The following is a 20,472-nucleotide window of genomic DNA, read 5'->3' as shown; positions in this document are numbered from 1 at the left end:
CGGTCTTTCTCGCTACTTGACCATTTCAGACTCCAGTAGAGGCTGTTGCAAGGAACAGCCTAACAGTACTGAGCAGATGAGAAGTGGCAGGGTGTAGGTTCTATAAGGACACCATAGAACACTTGTATGAGGTGCTACTAGAAGACCTGGGTGACTTACCACAGCCTTGCCCTTTCTGGCTACTGGACATTTTGACACTCCACTAAGAGATGTAGGTGGATCAGCCAAGCAGCTGCCTCCCTTACCATTAGCCAGCTGCTGGGGGCCATCCTGAAAGGGGACACTGTGTATATCCGTTTCCTCATGCATGAGGCTGAGCAGCAGGAAACAATGACAGTGTCTATAATATTGCTCATTTCCCTTCTGTGTTCGTGCAATTGATGGGACCCATATCGCCCTCAGGCCACCTGCTAATAGTGAAGCAATGGCAAGAAATTGGGATACCATTCCATTAATGTGCAGGTTATCTGAAATGCAACATGTGAGATTACAGATGTGTGTGTATACTATCCTGGGTGTTGGTACACTTCCTATGTGCTTTAATGCAGGGACATCCACAAGGCCTTCTAGAGTGGGAAAATCAGAGGCAGATGGCTAGTAGGTAGGGAGCATTCTACAACCCCGACACCCATCTAATTATTGATTTTCAACCCCCAGAGGCCAGAGAAGGAGGTCAGGGCCAGCTCAAGGCAGAGTGGTGCCCTGAGCCAACTCGCTTTGGCAGCAGCCCCTCCCCCCACTGCAACACCTCTGGCACTCCTCCCTCCCCCCCCCCCCCCTCCATGGGTTCAACATCTTTCCCTCCCACTGATCCAGTCTCTCTTTCTCCCTCCTCTGTCTCCCTCCCTGGGGTCAGGCATTGTTCCCTCACCTCTCTTACTCCCTCACAGCCTGTAAAGTTTAAATCAGTCGCAAAGTGCAGCAACAGCAGCATGACAGTCTGCCTTCGGTCAGCCCCTAGGTCTTCCCTCTGCTGTGCCCTGCCCACAGGAAATTGCATCAGAGAAGGCAGGGAGTAGCAGAGGGGAGACCCAGGGGTAAGGGAGCAGTGCCAGACCAATGGGGGTGGGGGGAGAGAGAGGTTAGAAAAGGCTTTTCTTCACACAACGTGTAATTAAACTCTGGAATTCATTGCCAGAGAACGTGGTAAAGGCGGTTAGCTTAGTGGAGTTTTAAAAAGGTTTGGACGGCTTCCTAAAGGAAAAGTCCATAGACCGTTATTAAATGGACTTGGGGAAAATCCACTATTTATGGGATAAGCAGTATAAAATGTTTTGTACTTTTTGGGATCTTGCCAGGTATTTGTGATCTGGATTGGCCACTGTTGAAAAACAGGATGCTGGGCTTGATGGACCTTTGGTCTTTCCCAGTATGACAATACTAGGGTTACCATATGTCCGGATTTCCCCGGACATGTCCTCTTTTTGAGGACATGTCCGGGGCGTCCGGCGGGTTTTGCCCGCCCGCCTGTTTGTCCGGATTTCTGGACAAACGGGCAGGTGGGCGGCACCGTGGGTCTCCCCTCCCCTTACTATCTGCCCTAGTGGTCTAGTGACCTCTTTGGGGCAGGAAAGAGCCCCCTTTTTCCTGCCTGGAGCACTGCCTTGCCCTGCATCCTTCTCAGTCTCGGCTCGGGATTCAAAATGGCCACCGAGAGTTGAAGCAGCTTCATGAGACTTCAATCTCTGTGGCCATTTTGAATCCCGAGCTGAGACCGAGAATGATGCAGGGCAAGGCAGCGCTCCGGGCAGGGAAGAGGGGGGCTCTTTCCTGCCCCGAAGAGGTCACTAGACCACCAGGGCAGTAGATAGTAAGTAAGGGGAGGGGAGGGGAATATGTAATAAGGGGGAGGGGAATATGTGACAGGGGGGCGGGGTGAAAGCAAGAAAGGCAAGGTGAGGATCCGAAAGGGACGTGGTGTGGGCGGGGCAGGGGGATGTGGTGTGGGCGGGGCAGGGGGCTTGACATGTGTCCTCTTTTTCAGAGGACAAAATATGGTAACCCTAGGCAATACTTATGTACTTATACTTAATCTGTAGACCAGGTGAAGTCAGAGGCTGGGTATTTTGGTGCCCTTAATCACCGACGCCCTCAGCCAGAGCCTCACTTAATCCAGAAGTTAAGCAGTCACAAGCTGCAACTAGGTGGTCATAGAGCAAATGCTTGGCCAGCTGAAAACCAGATTCCGCTGACCTGACCATTCTGGTGTCAAGGTATTGTACAGTTCCACCAAGGTATGTGACATAGTCACAGCCTATTGGCATGCTACATAATATGGCTATTAGAAGGTGGAGGCAAGACCAGAGAAACAGTAAGAACCTGGCCCACATGCCAGGGAGGAAGAGAGTGACAGTGAAGAGGAGGAACCCCACCTAGAGGAACTCTGCCTCAGGGGGACCAGCAAAGAGCCCAGTGAGTGAATGGGAACCTCATCCAGATCTTGGGGGATAATAGATAGGAATCCATAATATAGACCAATAACAAATGGTGACTGACCGGGACCCCAGACTTCACTAGCTGACATCAGAAACCCCACACCTCTTTAGCTCACAGGCCCCAGCCAGAAAAGGGATTCTAATGTCTGGTTTAACCGGGAAATACAGTTAGTCAATCTCTCTCTTGTATACGCTATGCTGGTCTAGGAAGCACGCAAGCTGTACAGGGTTCAGTAAGTGGGTAAGCAGTCAGTAAGATGAAATTTGAAGCCATTGCTCCAGCTCCTAGGCCACAGCCCTAACCACTAGGCTACATCATTTGGCCCCACTATATCTCCCAATTGTAACACGATATTCCCACCACCAAAAATTTCACACTACACACCCCAGCCCCATGGTCCATTGCAGCAGCAGATGCCAACATTATGCTGTTGCAGGCAGATAAAGACAATATTGGAAACACAGGCATGGGAGCAGGCCGACCATCTGGAACATGTGCCACCGGCAGGGGAGGAAAAACTGCCTGAAGATGATGTCTCCAGATGTCCAGAGAAGGTCTTGGCTACACTGAAATTAGAAGGAGAAAGGGGATAGAAGGTTGGAGTATTGTGAAGACAGAGCAATGAACAGCAGCTGTTGCTCAGGGAAGAGGTCACTAGCATGTGGGAGGAGCTTCGGGCCATCTATCATCAGCAGGTTGGGGGGGGGACAGGAGATAGCAACAATAAGGGATGACATGAAGGGGGAGGGGAAATGGGGGACCATGGGATCTTCATGTTAGTCAATGAGTCTCCCCGATTTCACTGTACTCAACAATGGGGGTATAATAGGACAGGAGGAAATGGTGTTTGAGGCAGGGGTGTAGCCACCCATTTCCACTCAATGCCCACCCAAAAATAATAAATCATAATCACATCATTGCAGTGGTGGCTGAGGTGAATTTTCTTTTCCCTTCCTCACCTCCCCCCCCCCCCCTTGCCATGAAGCATCTAGTTTAAATTAAGGGCGACAGCCGGCAGCGATTCACAGAGAACCACTCTGAAGCCTTCCCTCTGCAACGATCCGCCCTCTCAGAAACAGGAAGTTACATCAGAGAGAGCGGATCACAGCAGAGGGAAGGCCCCAGAGCGGGTCTTCATCTGTGAATCACTGTCAGCCAGTGCCCGTAATTTAAACTACAAGAAATGCAGCAAGAAGGAGGGAGGAAAAAGGACGGAGTAATGCTGACCTGCAGGGTGAGCTGACAGTGAGTGGCTGTACCTGCTGAGTGGGAGAGGGGCAGGTTGGGAGACAGTGAATGCACCTGTGTGTGTGTGGGGGGGGGGGGGGTTGACTGGAGAGAAGGGAGAGAGGTTCTGGACATCCAAGGGCGGGTGGCTGACTAGAGGGAAGGGAGCCAGGTTTAGGACCTGCAAGGGGAAGTGTTGCTTGCTGGAGGGAAGGAAGAGGGATTCTGGACCTGCAAGGGGGGGGGGGGGAGTGGCTGGCTGGAGGCAAGGGAGAATGGAGCTGGACTTGAGGGGGGGACGGAGGCAAGGGAAAGAGGTGGTAGGCCTGCAAGGGGGAGGGAGGGCGATGGAGGGAAGGAAGAGAGGTGCTGGGCCTGCAAGGGGGAGAGGCTGTGGGCAGGAGGAAAGGAAGAGAGTTGCTGGACCTGCAAGGGGGGCAGGCTGGAAGGGAGAGGTGTTGGAGCTAGGGGGGGCTAGAGGCTGAACGGAAGGCCTGCAGGGGAGTCTGGAGGGAAGGGAGAGAGGTGCTGTACCAGGGGGAGAGATTAGAGGGAAGGAAGAGAGATGACGGATCAAGGGGATGAAGGAAACAAATATTTAACCCACAGTGGGAGAAAGAGCCAAAAGGTGGAACAGAGAAGGAGAGAAGCTGGATAGGTTGGATTGGAGAGGAGAAAGAGACATTTGTGTGGGTAAGAGAGAAAGGGGAGATACAGAAACGGATGTGAGATGCTGTATGGGATGACATATGAACACAGAGGGGCAATGCCTGACAGAGAGGGGGGTGGAATATGGGAATAAGGCTATGCTAGACACTGGGAGGGGGGTATATGGACACAGGGGAGAGATACTAGACATAAGGGAGAATAGTAACTCAGAAGGTACTGGACATGGGAGGGCATAGGGACACAAGGGATGATGCTAGACACGGGTAGGAGATAAAAAGGTGATGGATGCAGGAATCTGAACATAGTGGAGATACTGGACAAGGAACTATAGGGCACGGAGATGGGAGATGGATGGTGGACATGGAGAGAGAAAACCTGACAAATACAGGAGACCCTGGCGAGTGAATTAAGACAGAGGAAAGCAGAAACCACAGACTAGGACCAAGCTGATTTGAAAAATAAAATAACCAGTCAACAAAAGATAGAAAAAATAATTTTATTTTCTATTTTGTGATTAGACTATGTCAGATTTGGAATGTACATCTTGCCAGAGCTGGTGTTAGACATGGCTGGAGCCCAGACAATAAATTTGGGAGGGAACCCCAAAGCCCATCACCAGGCTGTACTGCCTTCAGCTTCCATCATGCTTGTGGCTTTCTCTGGCCAAGGGACCAAGAGCAATTGCTCTAATTGCACTCCTCTAACACCATCCCTGGTGTTAGAGGAGTGCAACTTTATATCTTTATATTTTGCACAGGAAGAAATGCATTTCTTTCTGTTTCTCTGGTATTATATTACAAGCAAGGTCTGGCTTCTTGGGAGTTTGGTTATATATATGTTTATAATTTGTAGTCAATTATTCTATATTTGGCATTTTTGTTCCGTGTGTGTGATTGAGGTATTCTGTTAGTATGAATTTTCTATGTAGCCTTCTGTAGTAATTTTGGTTTGTTCAGTTTTCCCAATAGATGTATTGATATTTTAGGGCCCCATTGTAATATGTAGAGCAATGCCTTCTTCATAGGTAGGATCCTTGTTTTGGAAGTTAATGCTGACATCGTAGATTTGCTCTTGGTTCTGAGTGACATTTTGTTTTAAAGATTGTTTTATTTACTATATGGCGGCTGTTGAGATTACGGTGAATTTTATGGGGAAATGTCCGAACTCTGCTCTGCACCACTGGGGGAGGGCCAGGGGGTTCTGTGGATGCACAATTTATTCGCCTTTAATACTAGACTATACTTTCTAAGATCATTTCTAAAGCGTGTAACTGGAAAGATGAGCTGAAAAGTGTTTGGTCTTGCTACACAGGCTAAGTATGTGTGTTAGGGGACGGAGGCTCAATGGAGTCTGAAGACTGCAATCTCTTGTACTTCCCCCTAGTCCTCAATGTGGCCTGCAGTCACTGAAGCCTGCACTGCTACCCTCATTGAAGTTATTGGGAGTGGGGTAGTGGTGGAGCATGGTGTGGGGCATCAGGTGGCAAGTTTTTCAATTTCAAAAAGTTGGCAGCCCTGCTGCCCACCCATCTGACCTGTTGGTCCACCCAAAAATTGCCTTCTGGCTACGCCACTGGTTTGGGGTTTCTATGGCTGCCCTGGGTTTTCATGCTTATATGGCTGCCCTGTCTGATATCAGGGTTCTGAGACTAAGACACAGGTCTCCTGACCACTGGGAACAGTCTGGCCTCAGAGCCTCCTCTAGCATAGTATCACAGAATGAGGAAGAGGCTATGAGGCCTTTACTGCCCTCCCACAATTACATCAAACAAAACATGAATTAATACAAGATTACAGAGTCAGTGCAGCTCAGCTAATGGGATAAGGCAGACAACAATACAGGCCAACTGCAAAACAAACACAGAATCCTGCTTGAAACAACAACTAGGATGCCCCCAGGTCCCTGACTTGTGCACTCACATGGTACTGTAACCCAGCCTCTGGTCCCAGATGCACACCACCTCCCCCACTCATTTGTTAGCCTGTTTCCAAACCAGGAACCTCTGTGTAAGGAGAGGTGACAAAACTTTCTTCAGGTATATTAATGAAAGGAGGAAGACTAAAAAGGGAATTGTGAGACTGAAAGATGCTGAGAACCACTATATAGATAATGATGAAGAAAAAGCAAATTTGCTAAATAGATACTTTTGTTCTGTTTTCACAGAAGAAAATCCTGGAGCAGGACCGCAATGGACTGGCAAAAGTACATGTGAGAATGGAGTGGATATAGCACCGTTCACGGAAGAGAGTGTGTATGAACAACTTAAAAATCTAAAGGTGGACAAAGCAGTGGGACCGGATGGGATCCACCCCAGGATATTGAGGGAGCTGAGAGAGGTTCTGGCGGGTCCTCTTAAAGATTTGTTTAATAAATCCTTGCAGACAGGAGAGGTTCCGTGGGATTGGAGAACGGCGGAGGTGGTCCCTCTTCATAAAAGTGGTGATAGGGAACAAGCTGGAAACTACAGGCCGGTAAGCCTCACTTTGGTTATTGGAAAAGTAATGGAAGCGATGCTGAAGGAAAGGATAGTGAATTTCTTGGAAGCAAATAAGTTGCAAGATCCACGACAACATGGTTTTACCAAAGGGAAATCGTGCCAAACGAATCTCATTGAATTTCTTGACTAGGTGACCAGAGAATTAAATCAAGGACGTGCTATGGACGTAATCTACTTAGATTTCAGTAAAGCTTTTGACACGGTTTCCCACAGGAGGCTCTTGAATAAACTAGACGGGCTGAAGATAGGACCCGAAGTGGTGAACTGGATTAGGAACTGGTTGACGGGCAGACGCCAGAGGGTGGTGGTAAATGGAGTTCACTCGGAGGAGAGAAAGGTGAGTAGTGGAGTGCCTCAGGGATCGGTGCTGGGGCCGATTCTATTCAATATATTTGTGAGTGATATTGCCGAAGGGTTAGAAGGTAAAGTTTGCCTTTTTGTGGATGACACCAAGATTTGCAACAGAGTGGACACTCCGGAGGGAGTGGAAAGCATGAAAAAAGATCTGCGGAAGCTAGAAGAATGGTCTAACGTTTGGCAATTAAAATTCAATGCGAAGAAATGCAAAGTGATGCACTTAGGGAGTAGAAATCCACGGGAGATGTATGTGTTAGGCGGTGAGAGTCTGATAGGTACGGACGGGGAGAGGGATCTTGGGGTGATAGTATCTGAGGACCTGAAGGCGACAAAACAGTGTGACAAGGCGGTGGCCGTAGCTAGAAGATTGCTAGGCTGTATAGAGAGAGGTGTGACCAGCAGAAGAAAAGAGGTTTTAATACCCCTGTATAAGACGTTGGTGAGGCCCCACCTGGAGTATTGTGTTCAGTTTTGGAGGCCGTATCTTGTGAAGGATGTTAAAAAAATGGAAGCGGTGCAAAGAAAAGCTACGAGAATGGTATGGGATTTGCGTTGCAAGACGTATGAGGAGAGACTTGTTGACCTGAACATGTATACCCTGGAGGAAAGGAGAAACAGGGGTGATATGATACAGACGTTCAAATATTTGAAAGGTATGAATCCGCAAACGAACCTTTTCCGGAGATGGGAAAGCGGTAGAACGAGAGGACATGAAATGAGATTGAAGGGGGGCAGACTCAAGAAAAATGTCAGGAAGTATTTTTTCACGGAGAGAGTGGTGGATGCTTGGAATGCCCTCCCACGGGAGTTGGTGGAGAAGAAAATGGTAACGGAATTCAAACTTGCGTGGGATAAACATAAAGGAATCCTGCTCAGAAGGAAGGGATCCACAGAAGCTTAGCCGGTGGTGGGAGGCAGGGCTGGTGGTTGGGAGGTGGGGATAGTGCTGGGCAGGCTTATACGGGTTGTGCCAGAGCCGGTGGTGGGAGGCGGGGCTGGTGGTTGGGAGGCGGGGATAGTGCTGGGCAGACTTATACAGTCTGTGCCCTGAAAAAGACAGGTACAAATCACGGTAAGGTATACACAAAAAATGGCACATGTGAGTTTATCTTGTTGGGCAGACTGGGTGGACCATACAGGTCTTTTTCTGCCGTCATCTACTATGTTACTATGTTAGGAACCTCTGTGCCCCAAAAGATGAGGACACGTGGCACTGATATCCAGGTCCAGGACCCACCCCCTGCTGCTACTGAGACACAGTCAGCAGTAACCCACTGAAAGGAGACAGCAGTAGAGGTGGGGGCTGGTCAATTCTAGGACATCCAACTGCACTTCAGCTTGCCCAACACAATTGTCTGATGTAACTAGACATAGCTTTCCAATGCTCAAAACTTAACACATTGATGTTCAACACTGATGCAGAGTAGGACCAGCAAGATGAAAAGGGAGAGCTGTAACATGACATACAAAATGCTGCCGCACATCTGCAGGAAGCTCCTGGACACTCTGAGCAGGAGGAAACACACAAAGATCCTGGCTGGAGTCAGTCATTTTGTCCATTCAGCCATGTGCAGCCCGGGGGGGGGGGGGGGGTCACCTTTAATCACCATCACCTGTATATCCTGCATATTGTGACAAAGCTAGCACTCGGGGCCCCACAGAGAAGCAGCTAATCCCTGAACTACGGTTCCCAGAAGCCCTTGCAAGCAGCAGAGAAGGGTAGCCCCCAAATGGTGGATAGGATTTCCAACCCCAGCAGGGGGAGCAGTGGCTCAGTGCTAGGGGAGCCAGTTACCCCCTTCCCCACTACTACTACTACTTATCATTTCTATAGCGCTACTAGACGTACGCAGCGTACGACAGAGCTTACAATCTAATTAGGACAAACAGGACAAACAAGAGATAAGGGAATATTAAAGCGAGGATGATAAAATAAGGATTCTGAAAAAGTGAATAAAGGTTAGGAGTTAAAAGCAGCATCAAAAAGGTGGGCTTTTAGCTTAGATTTGAAGACGGCCAGAGATGGAGCTTGACATACTGGCTCAGGAAGTCTATTCCAGGCATATGGTGCAGTAAGATAAAAGGAACGGAGTCTGGAGTTAGCAGTGGAGGAGAAGGGTGCAGATAAGAGATTTACCCAGTGAACAGAGTTCCCGGGGGGGAATGTAGGGAGATGAGAGTGGAGAGGTACTAAGGAGCTGCAGAATGAATGCACTTATAGGTCAATAAGAGGAGTTTGAACTGTATGCGGAAACGGATAGGAAGCCAGTGAAGTGACTTGAGGAGAGGGCTAATATTAGTTGTGCAGCAGAATTTTGAACAGATTGAAAAAGAGAGAGATGGCTAAGTGGGAGACCTGTGAGAAGCAAGTTGCAATAGTCTAAGCGAGAGGTGATAAGAGTGTGGATGAGGGTTCTGGTAGTGTGCTCAGAGAGGAAAGGGTGAATTTTGGGTTTTAGCAGTCTGCTGAATATGTGCAGAAAAGGAGAGGGAGGAGTCGAAGATGACCCCAAGGGGGGAGAGGGAGAGAGATTTCCGGGTGGCTCCTAGCCACCAGGAGGGAGAGGAAACTGATTGAGAGAGAAGCTGCCATGGAGTAGGTGAAGTATGGAAAGGGCCTGCTACTGGAGCTTCCATGGTGGGGGGGGGGGGGGCGGGGGGAGAGTAAGCTGCCGTGGTGTGAGAGAATGTAAATGTAGCCCTGTCCAGCACATGAAGGCAGTGTGAGAGGCCACAGGGGTGTGGTGCTGTGAGGTAGGAAGAAAGCTGCCAGCCCTGTTTGGTACAGGGTCCTCCTGGGTGCTGTGAAGAGGACGGGGCATTAAGTAGTGGTTTCCTTTGAAGAGACTGTTTGTGAAAGGGTTGCATTATTGGGATGTATAGAACAGCAGGCTGAACTTTGACTAAGCCCTTCTGAGAGAGTGGGGAGGTAGTGCAAAGGAAGCGGGCCTGAACTGTTAAGGAACTGAATGTTGGCTGGAGTTTTGAACCCGGCCTGAACCCTGTTTGTGAACTGCATTGAGAATAAAGCACTTTAGTCCTAAGTCCGTATGGCAGTCTGGTTCTTTGCTGGAAACCTGTGAGCCTAACTGGGCTGCTGGCCCCAACCCAGAGCGGAGGAAGCGGACCCCTTTACAATATGCTCACCTTTTCCAAACAACACGTGTCTGGAAGAGATTCACTGTCATGCTGTCCTCTCTGGTGGATCCGGTGCGGTGGCAGATGCCCAAGGTGGCTCTCTTCTTCCTGCTCACCCTAACCAGGAAGTCATAAAACAAAGAGTAAAGCTGGGGTCACATTTCATATGTTCAACCATGTACACAACTGGAGAAGGGAGGAGGGGAAAGAAGAAAGGCCGGGGTCAAAGAAAGTATTGGCATACCATGTACAGCCAGGGGGAGAAGGCTACAGTCACATTTCATCATCATCTGTCGCCTGCATATCCCAAACATACTCACCTATCTCACAAGAAATGTGTTTTCAGATTTTCTCTGACTTGCTCTCTGGTGGGTGCAGTACAGTGGCAGATCTCCCAGGTGGGGTTTCTCCAATTTACCGTCACTCTCCTCCCCCCTGGCCTGTTGCCCAGGTTGTGGCTCTGGCTCAGACATCCGCCTTCTAATTGCCAGATTATGAAGCATGTGGCAGGCTGTGACAATCAGGCTCATTTTCGAAAGAGAAGGACGCCCATCTTTCAACACAAATCGGAAGATGGGCGTCCTTCTCACAGGGTCGCCCAAATCAGTATAATCGAAAGCTGATTGAGGGTCCCCAACTGCTTTCCGTCGCGGGGATCACCAAAGTTTCCGGGGGCGTGTCAGATGCATAGCGAAGGTTGGACTTGGGCGTGCCTAACACATGGACGTCCTCGACCCATAATGAAAAAAAAAGGGCATCCCTGACGAGCACATGGATGACTTTACCTGGTCCTGTTTCTTTTACAACCAAGGCACAAAAAGGTGCCCGAACTGACCAGATGACCACCGGAGAGAATCGGGGATGACCTCCCCTTACTCCCCCAGTGGTCAGTAACCCCCTCCCACCCTAAAAAAACATCTTTAAATTTATTTTTTGCCAGCCTCAAATGTCATACTCATGTCCATCACAGCGGTATGCAGGTCCCTGGAGCAGTTTTAGTGGGTGCACTTCAGGCAGGCGGACCCAGGCCCATCCCCTACCTACCTGTTACACTTGTGGTGGTAAATGTGAGCCCTCCAAAACCCACCACAAACCCACTGTACCCACATCTAGGTGCCCCACTTTACCCGTAAGGCTATGGTAGTGGTGTACAGTTGTGGGTAGTGGGTTTAAGGGGGGGATTTCGGGGGGCTCAGCACCCAAGGTAAGGGAGCTATGTACCTGGGAGCAATTTATGAAGTCCACAGCAGTGCCCCCTAGGGTGCCCGGTTGGTGTTCTGGCATGTGAGGGGGACCAGTGCACTACGAATGCTGGCTCCTCCCATGACCAAAGGGCTTGCATTTGGTCGTTTCTGAGATGGATGTCCTTGGTTTTCATTATCGCTGAAAATCAGAAACGACCAAGTCTAGGGACGACCATCTCTAAGGACGACCTAAATTTCAGGATTTGGGCGTCCCCGACCGTATTATCAAACTGAAAGATGGACGTCCATCTTGTTTCGATAATACGGGTTTCCCCACCCCTCCACCGGGACATTTTGCGAGGAAGTCCTCAGCAAAACTTGGGCGTCCCTTTCGATTATGCCCCTCTATGTCAGATACCATGGTGGTACTGTACAATAGCTCACCACCAGAACAGCCCAAACAGCAGAATCTGTTTTTCAGCAGGCCAAATCTATGCTCAATGACCACCCTTGTCGTAGCTTGGGACCTATTGTAGCGAACCTCTTCTGGCCTCCGGGGGTTCAAAATCGGAGTTATGAGCCATGTCCTTAGTAGACAGCCATGGTCACCTGTATTGAGAAGGGAAATGAGGTTAGCTAAGGTAGCAGTCTCCACAAGAGCCATCCTCCCTATCACTGGGCCCATACTGGTCACACACCTGTAGAGCAAACAGAGCGATGTGATCTCTGTATTAAATCAGAATTGAGCCACACACCATTGTGTTGGGCACAGAAACCTGATCCTGAGCCCGTAAACCTGCTGCACCTGCCCCTTCTCCTTCCCATGGTGAGCCTCCCTCTCTGGACCATCCGCAAACCAAACTACACATCTGCTATAACTGTGTGCTGCAGTCACTGACACACACACAAACACAAAAACTATAGGACACCATCAGGAACACACCAAAGACTGCAGCACACACACACACACACCCCACCCACACACTTATACAGACACTAAGTCAAACCTTACTACACACACTAATACAAACATGAAGGCAAACCCTACTACACACACAAAAAGACACACTAATACAGCTAAACTCAAACACACCAAATTTCATGCACTTATGGTTGGGAGAGAGGGAGAGGGAGGGGAGAGCAGATGAGGAGAAGGGAAGAAGAAACAGAGGTGGAGCAGGTAATGGTGAGAATGGAGGAAGCTGTAGGTGAAATGGGGATAGGGTAAATCACAACACACAGGAAAATCATCAAATATCACCAAGTAACAGCAAAATCACAGAGAAACATGCAGACACACTCTCTGGAGTCCTACGAACGACATGGTATCTATATCAGCACTAATTATTGCATGTCAAAGTGGGCGCGATAATTTACACCATTGCATCATAACGTTTACCATATGCAATCATGATCAGATGAAAAATCAGCAGTGAGTAAAAAAAAAAAAAATTAACCCCGAGGTCAATGTTTCAACCCTCTGGTGGGACTCAAACCTGCAATGCCTGTGTGATACACTCAAGCCTCTGACCTCTGGACTATCACAGCTACGGGGTTGGGGGAGGCATGCATTAGTTGACTTTACCAACACTGCAGCAGAGTTTCCTGTAAAAGGTTAGAATTATGGTGCTATGTTCTGGTACTCTGTACTTGTGGAACCTGTGATCAGAGATACAAATCAGCTCAGAGACCAAAAGACTGGGTCCCCTGATAAAGTCCCAACCCTCTGGTGAGACTCAAAACTGCAAAGTCTGAATAAGAAGCTCAAGCCTCTGATCTTTGGAAAATCAGAGCTACAGGGTTTAGATAGGCAGTGCAGCAGAAGTTTCAGGGCACACTAAGGATCCTGGTGTTATTTTCCTCTTGCTTTACATTCTTGTTGAACAGGACACCTATGCTGTAGGCCTGCTCTGCATTGGGAAGCCATATCCTGTCAGAACAGCAGGTGGAAGTTTCCAGTGTTGGCAGAGCCTCCTCAAAGCTCTAGGGTGGGGCATCTTATATTTAAATGAGGGGCCCTCAACAGAGCCTGTCCCCCTTTTTTCTAGCTGTCTCCTTGTAGTGGCTTACTGCTGACCTGGCCTCAGTTGCAGCAAGGAGTGGGTGAGTACTTTTGCTTGCCTACATCTTTGGTGCCACAGAAGATCCAAATTGAGACACAGGTGTATTATTGTGGGGGACACAAAGCAGACAAGTTACCCATTCCAGGAGTGAGATGTTTTTGCTGGCCCTGGTATTAGATTGACATCCCAAAGCAATGTCCCTGATTACATCCATTGCAATCAGTGCTGCAGGTCCCATGATGCACCAGGATGAGGTAGGGAGGCATCCTGGAATGGCTGAGAGGTCCCTCTCTGGAGACGGGAAACTTGGCAGATCTGGGTAGAGGGTGTGTAACTATGGCCGTGAGCCTCCCAGGTGTACCATTACTGCAACTAAATGATATAGGGTACAAAGTGGTAGCAGGCCAGGTGCTTCATTGTTTTGGTCCATTAAACTGTTCTCACCCAACTCTTCCCATCATACAAAAGAGAATGGGACTTGGTATACCACCTTTCTGTGGTTACAATCAAAGTGGTTTGCATATTATATACAAGTACTAATTTTGTACCTGGGGCAATGCGGGGTTAAGTGAATTGACCAGCATCAGGAGCAGCAGCAGTGGAAATGAAATACAGGTCACCTGGATCAAGGCCCACGCACTAACCACCAGGCTATTCCTCCACTAGTCTGAGGATATGAAAAGCATGCTTCCATAATGGTCCCAGGGTTTGTTTGCTAGTTTGTTGAGAGGAAGGGAGGGTAAACTGGCCTTAATCTGATTGGCATTCTGGCTGTGTATCTGTTATTGTTCAATAGACACTTTAGTTAAAGGAAAACAAGAGACTGGAAAAAGAATGGTTGTCCATAGCATTCAGAAATGATTACCCCAAGCTACAAGAACAGGTTACTCCATAAGAGTAGCAGTGTCTTGAAAAAACTTCCAAGTCTAAAATGCCATAAAGGGAATATGCCAAAATCCACGATATGCGTTAAGGCAGCAGCCGCATCCAGTTACGCCAAGGAAAATTTGGCATAATTAACAGTGCTTAGATCACCAGATAGCACCAAATTCTGTAACTATGCGCATAGATTTGTGCTACGCTCCTCATCATGCCCCTTTTTTCCCTATGGGCGATAATTTGGCAGATTCCAATATAGAATACGTCTAGTGATCAACGCGCATAGATTCCAATTAATAGCTCTGATTGCTTGTTAGCGGCCAATTATTGTCTCTTTAATCAATTAAGTTATACACACTACGTAGAATACACTTGAATTACCACGCGAAGAATTAGGTACCATGTATAGAATCTGGGGGACAGTGAATATTTGTACTTCCTCCTGATTTTTTGTAAGCCACATTGTGCCTGCATGTGTGGGAAAATGTGGGATATAAATAAACCATAAATAAAATAAAAATATTATGTCTTTAGTTTGTGATATGTTATTTTAATTAAGACATGTTTTATTAAGTCTGGTCATGAAGTGTATGAAATATCAACTTTTGTGTTATTTCATATTTTTAAATATGAGTACAGTTTTCTTAATGACTGTGTTAACTTTAGATAAGATGTTTTATTAAGCCTGCTGCTTACCAATATGAGATCCATACTTATGTTATAATTCTCTTTTTACAGTGCATTGGAAGTTGTAATATTGTGATTGTTGAATTTACTTAGGAAGCATTGCACTACGGTGACAATTTTAGCATATATGTTTTATTTTATATTTGATGTCACATTGTTTTATTAATTTTTTTCTTATAAGTCCATAATTTATTGTTTTGTATTATTTCAAGTAACTGATATTATTGTATTTTTATGTGTACAGACCCCTGGACCCAGGCGTTTGCCGAAACATGGGCCATGTCAGGTCTTTCAATAAAATATGCTTCCTCTGTTCTTTGGTTCTGCCTCGTTCCGTATAAGGCATCTTCACTGTTACTGGCAAGGAGAGGAGACGGTATGACCTGTCTAGCCCGTTATATAGGCTGAAACTAGTAAGCGAAGATTGCTGATAATAGGCGGAGATTGCCACCATTTTCAATCACCCAAATCAATAGCAAACACTATTGAAAACAATAGCAAAAGATTATTAGAAATAACAGACTGCCTATGCATGGTCTAGCTGTAGAAAGTCAAAAGCTGTTCCAGTTGGATAGGCAGTGCCTTAAAAGGTGGAGGACAAAAGATTTTTTTAAAACTTGACAGCGTTTTAATTTATTTTAAAGCTTCCCACATGTAGATATAAATGTCATGAAATAAAAATTGAATATCACAAACAGCTTAAAAAATTCTTGTAGCTGGTAGAAACAGCAGTTATAAATTCTGTATTTTATGATCATTTTTCTGCACTGTTCTATACAATACAGATGGCCAAATTTCAGTGAGGATATCCTGTTTCATGATGGGCTCATATTAACTGTTATTCTAATTTGCCTCGGGAAGACTGGTGTTATAAAGATGGAATATATTGAAATTAAATGGAAGTAAAATTTAACTCTCCTTTCATTGGTGCATATTGAACACATCTTCACTTCATCTGTTTTGTAGAAGTTTACATTTTAGATACACAAATGAATTATTTTGTTTTGAGAATGTTTCAGGGACAATATAAGTCAAAATAAAAATATTTTGTCTCAAGCAGATCTCTTTTGTTTAAACATAACTAAATGTGCTATAAGCCCCCAATGCAGTCCATTTGTTTTCTTATATTTTGTTCTTGTGATGACTTAAACTGTGCCAAAACTGAAAACTCTTATCTCTTCTATCTGGTCGATAATAAAAAGAGCTAATTGCGAACACTATCCACCCTAAAAGGTTGTTTTGTGGCTGTACATGAGGAATTGTGATACTGAATAAATAAGTATATGTTTTTGTTCCTAGTCATGCATCCAAAGGTTATATAAGCCTTTCAAAGAAAGCCAGTTAATTGTTTAAATGTATTAGTGGAACATAACCACAGAGGCCCATATGGTATGGCTGTGTTTTCAATATGGTTAATACTAGAACCCAGCTAAGCAACAGGTTATTTTGAGTCAGTCTTCAGTGGACCAAACTTGCTTTCCTTGTGCCATCATCATCCAGTTGGATAGGCAATGCCTTAAAAAGTAGAGGATAAAGGATTTTTTTTTCACATTTATATTCCACATTATCCCAAGCAAACTCGGGTTTAATGTAGCTTACATTTGAAAATACAGTGAGATAGAATAACAGAATTCAGTTTTATCACGGGAGCAAATAGATGGATATGTCTGCTATATTTAACAAAGTTGAGATTAGCATATATACCCAACTGGGCATTTAAAAGTCCGTCCTTAAGGGGTCCTTTTACTAAGGTGTGCTGAAAAATGTCCTGCGCTGGTGTAGACACGTGTATTGGATACGCACAGGTCCATTTTTCAGCGCGCCTGTAAAAAAAAGCCTTTTTTTTGGCCAAAAATGGGCATGTGGCAAAATAAAAACTGACGGGCATCCATTTTGGGCCTGAGACCTTACTGCCACCCATTGACTTAGCAGTAAAGTCTCATGCGTTAACCAGGCGGTAATGGTCTACACACATATAAATGCCAATTAGTGCCTGGTTAGTGCTACGTGCCAGAAAATAGTGGACGCACATAAAAAATGAAACTACCGCCTGGGCCACACGGTAGCTGGGCAGTAGTTCAAAATTGACATGTGTAGGACGCACGTACACGCCTAATATGGTAGCAATAATGAAACAGTGATGGAATATTCACATAGAATAAAGCAGCAAACAGGGAAGGAAACTCTATGGAGAAGACACTCAAACCAAAGTGAAGTAGAGTTGACACAAGGCCCAGCCAACGCAGGGAATGTTGCTTAGGATACTTTATTGTAGGCACCAGACACACTTGACCCAACATGGGCCATATTTCAGCAGATACAACCACCTGCCTCGAGGGTCACCAAAATTCTATTGACAAAAAAAATAAAAACATACCATAATATGAAAACTTACAATTAAAACATTAAAATCACAACACTGAAAACATGATAAAATCACAGTGGACTGTGTAAAATGGCAGATATGCAATAAAATGCTCTAGTGCAGAGGAAACTATGAAAATATGCAAAGGCATTTGTATATTGAAATGCTCATGTATAACAAAGGAGATACATTACTCTTGTGACTGGTTCAGAAAGAAGATGAGCACAGCAACAGTATCTGAGAAAGGGTAAATTGAACATAGTTGTAAGCTGCAATCATATGTAAAAAGGAACATAAAAAAAGGATAAAACACTCTTGCAAATAATAATCAGGTTACTTAAGAACCACATCTAAATAAAATCAAATCAATAGTCACTATTATAAAAAATGCTCTAGGACAAAAAGCTCAAAAATAAAAAATATCTGTTTGAAAACAGCTAGGGGAACATCATAATGACATTAGGGATATTGGGAACAACAAATTCAAGAGATGAGGTAGATTATAAGAAAGGCTCTATTTACCCTTATAGCCAGGCTAGACAGTATGAGAAAAAGAGGAATATAAGTGTCAGAGAAGACAACAGATCCCCTGATACACACTTTCAATGAAAGCACACAACAGGATATTTCTGTACTGGAAAACAGGAACAAACAGCGTTTTTACAATCTTTCCTATGAAGAGGGTAAAGCAGTACAGTCTTTAGCAGATGATCATTCCATTGTTATCAAGCCTGCAGAAAAGGGTGGAGGCACTGTAGTTCAAGACAGAGCTACCTACATTGCAGAAGTCAAGACATAACCGAATAGACATTACTATTTTCCTTTAGATGCCGATCCAACTAGCTAGTTATAGAAGGATATAGAAACGGTTACTGTGGCATGCTCTAGAGGTTTGCTTACCAACAAAGAGAAGGACTTCCTTGCTGTAAAACATCATGTAATACTGACTATTCATACATTACCAAAGATCTATAAATCTACAGAAAATCCTCATGGAAGACCGATTGTTTCAGGTAAGGGATCAGTTCTCAAGTCTCTTGTCTATTTTTTCTGGATTTTTTTCTCCTTCCCATGGTCCCTAAAATTGATTAATACATAAGCGCTTCCAGACATATGATCAATCTTCTGAATGAATTTGATGGAGATCTTTCAAATGCACTTCTGGTGATAGATATTGATTCTCATTATACAAACATGCCACAGTTAGAAGCATTTTGGATCGAGACAGCCCTACATAATTGCACTTCTAATCACAGCATTCCCAACTAGTTCATTATCATACTTGCACATTATCACACTTGCAACTATAGCTTTGACCAAGAATTATTTTTGTTTTCTTGATAAAATTTACCTACAGATTTGTGGTACTGCCACGGGGGCAGCAACGGCCCCAATTTAGCCAATCTGTATGTAGCACACTTTGAAGATGTACATCTACAAGAACATCCGTATAAGCAGAACATCATTTTTTATAAACACTATCAATGATATTTTTTTGTTGCTGTGAGGAGATAGACAGCTTTTGGAGGAGTTTTCAGCTGGCTTAATGAGTGGCCTAGTGGTTAGTGCATAAGTCTTGCAATCCCAAGGTGGCCAGTTCAAATCCTGCTACTGCTCCTCATGATCTTGGGCAAGTCACTTAACCCTCCATTGCCTCAGGTACAAACTTAGATTATGAGCCCTCCTGGGACAAAGAAATATCCAGTGTACCTGAATATAACTCACCTTGAGCTACTACTAAAAACGTGTGAGCAAAATCTAAATAAATAAATATGATTCAAATTGGATCAGTTTCTTTTTTTTTTAATTTACTCATCTGCAAAAAGAATTATGGTTTTGAACTACTACTACTACTATTTAGCATTTCTATAGTGCTACAAAGTGTACGCAGCGCTGCACAAACATAGAAGAAAGACAGTCTCTGCTCAAAGAGCTTACAATCTAATAGACAAAAATAAAGCAAGCAAATCAATTAATGTGTAGAGGAAAGAGGAGAGGAGGGTAGGTGGGGGTGAGTGGTTACAAGTCAAAAGCAATGTTAAAGAGGTGGGCTTTCAATCTAGATTTAAAGATGGTCAAGGATGGGGCAATACGTAGGGGCTCAGGAAGTCTATTCCAGGCGTAGGGTGCAGCGAGACAGAAGGGGCAAAGTCTGGTTGGCAGTAGTGGAGAAGGGAACAGATAAGAAGGATTTATCCATGGAATGGAGTTCACGGGAAGGGGTGTAGGAAGGACGAGTGTGGAGAGATACTGGGGAGCAGCAGAGGGAGTACATTTATAGGTTAGTAGAAGAAGTTTGAAACATTGGTATCAAGAGAGCCAGGCCATAGCAGATTTACAGTTTCTCATATATAAAATAATTAAGAGATCATGGAGAGGAGGAGATATAAGTGTTTGTTAAGAGAAGATAATTTTCTGTTAGAATTCTCTGTCACGCATGGTTTAAACTCAGAACTAGAGCTGAAACATTTCCTTTAAAAATGTCAAGGTATAATTCATATCCATCTGTAATTTACTGACATCTATATGGTGTACATAAAGATATACTTTGCTTTTTAAGATATGTTTTTAGATATCATCTAGTTTTATTATTTAACTTAGTTATTTCTTTATTTTTGATTTTTATTTTTTTACCACTGTTTTATAAACACTATGTATTTTTAGCTGGTTAAGGGCCCTGTTTACTAAGCCATGCAGTAGGCGCACAAACGTTTTAGCGTGTACTAATGTTAGAGACATCCATAGGAATATGTCTCAATTATTAGCGCATGCTAATTTTTAGTGCACACTAAAAAGTTAGTGCGTTTATAGCATGGCCTAGTAAACAGGGCCCTAAATTTGTCCAGTTATACGTAGCTGGTTATTCTTAATCGGTTTTGGTATTTTTTAATGACTCGGTACTGCATGCATGATGATTGCGAATTTAGCATAGCTACATATTAATGTTTTCACATTTTAAATATGATGCAC

At 45.1% G+C, this 20,472-nt stretch overlaps 1 long non-coding RNA gene across 2 annotated transcripts in view; it reads right to left on the bottom strand.

The window, feature by feature from the left end:
- Positions 1-20,472, bottom strand: part of LOC115461546 — a 61,024-nt gene that overhangs the window by 37,865 nt on the left and 2,687 nt on the right. Inside the window, exons 2-4 of one of the 2 annotated variants that reach the window (XR_003940726.1) lie at positions 12,118-12,206; positions 10,334-10,441; positions 2,025-3,002 (exon numbers count right to left, since the gene is read on the bottom strand). This is a non-coding gene — a long non-coding RNA (uncharacterized LOC115461546). Of the gene's footprint in view, positions 1-2,024; positions 3,003-10,333; positions 10,442-12,117; positions 12,207-20,472 lie in introns of those variants that run through there. The other variant, XR_003940727.1, reaches the window with a different exon arrangement.

Source organism: Microcaecilia unicolor, chromosome 2, assembly GCF_901765095.1.
Source record: "Microcaecilia unicolor chromosome 2, aMicUni1.1, whole genome shotgun sequence".
Taxonomy (NCBI): Eukaryota; Metazoa; Chordata; class Amphibia; order Gymnophiona; family Siphonopidae; genus Microcaecilia; species Microcaecilia unicolor.
This window is presented reverse-complemented; position numbering and strand designations above follow the sequence as displayed.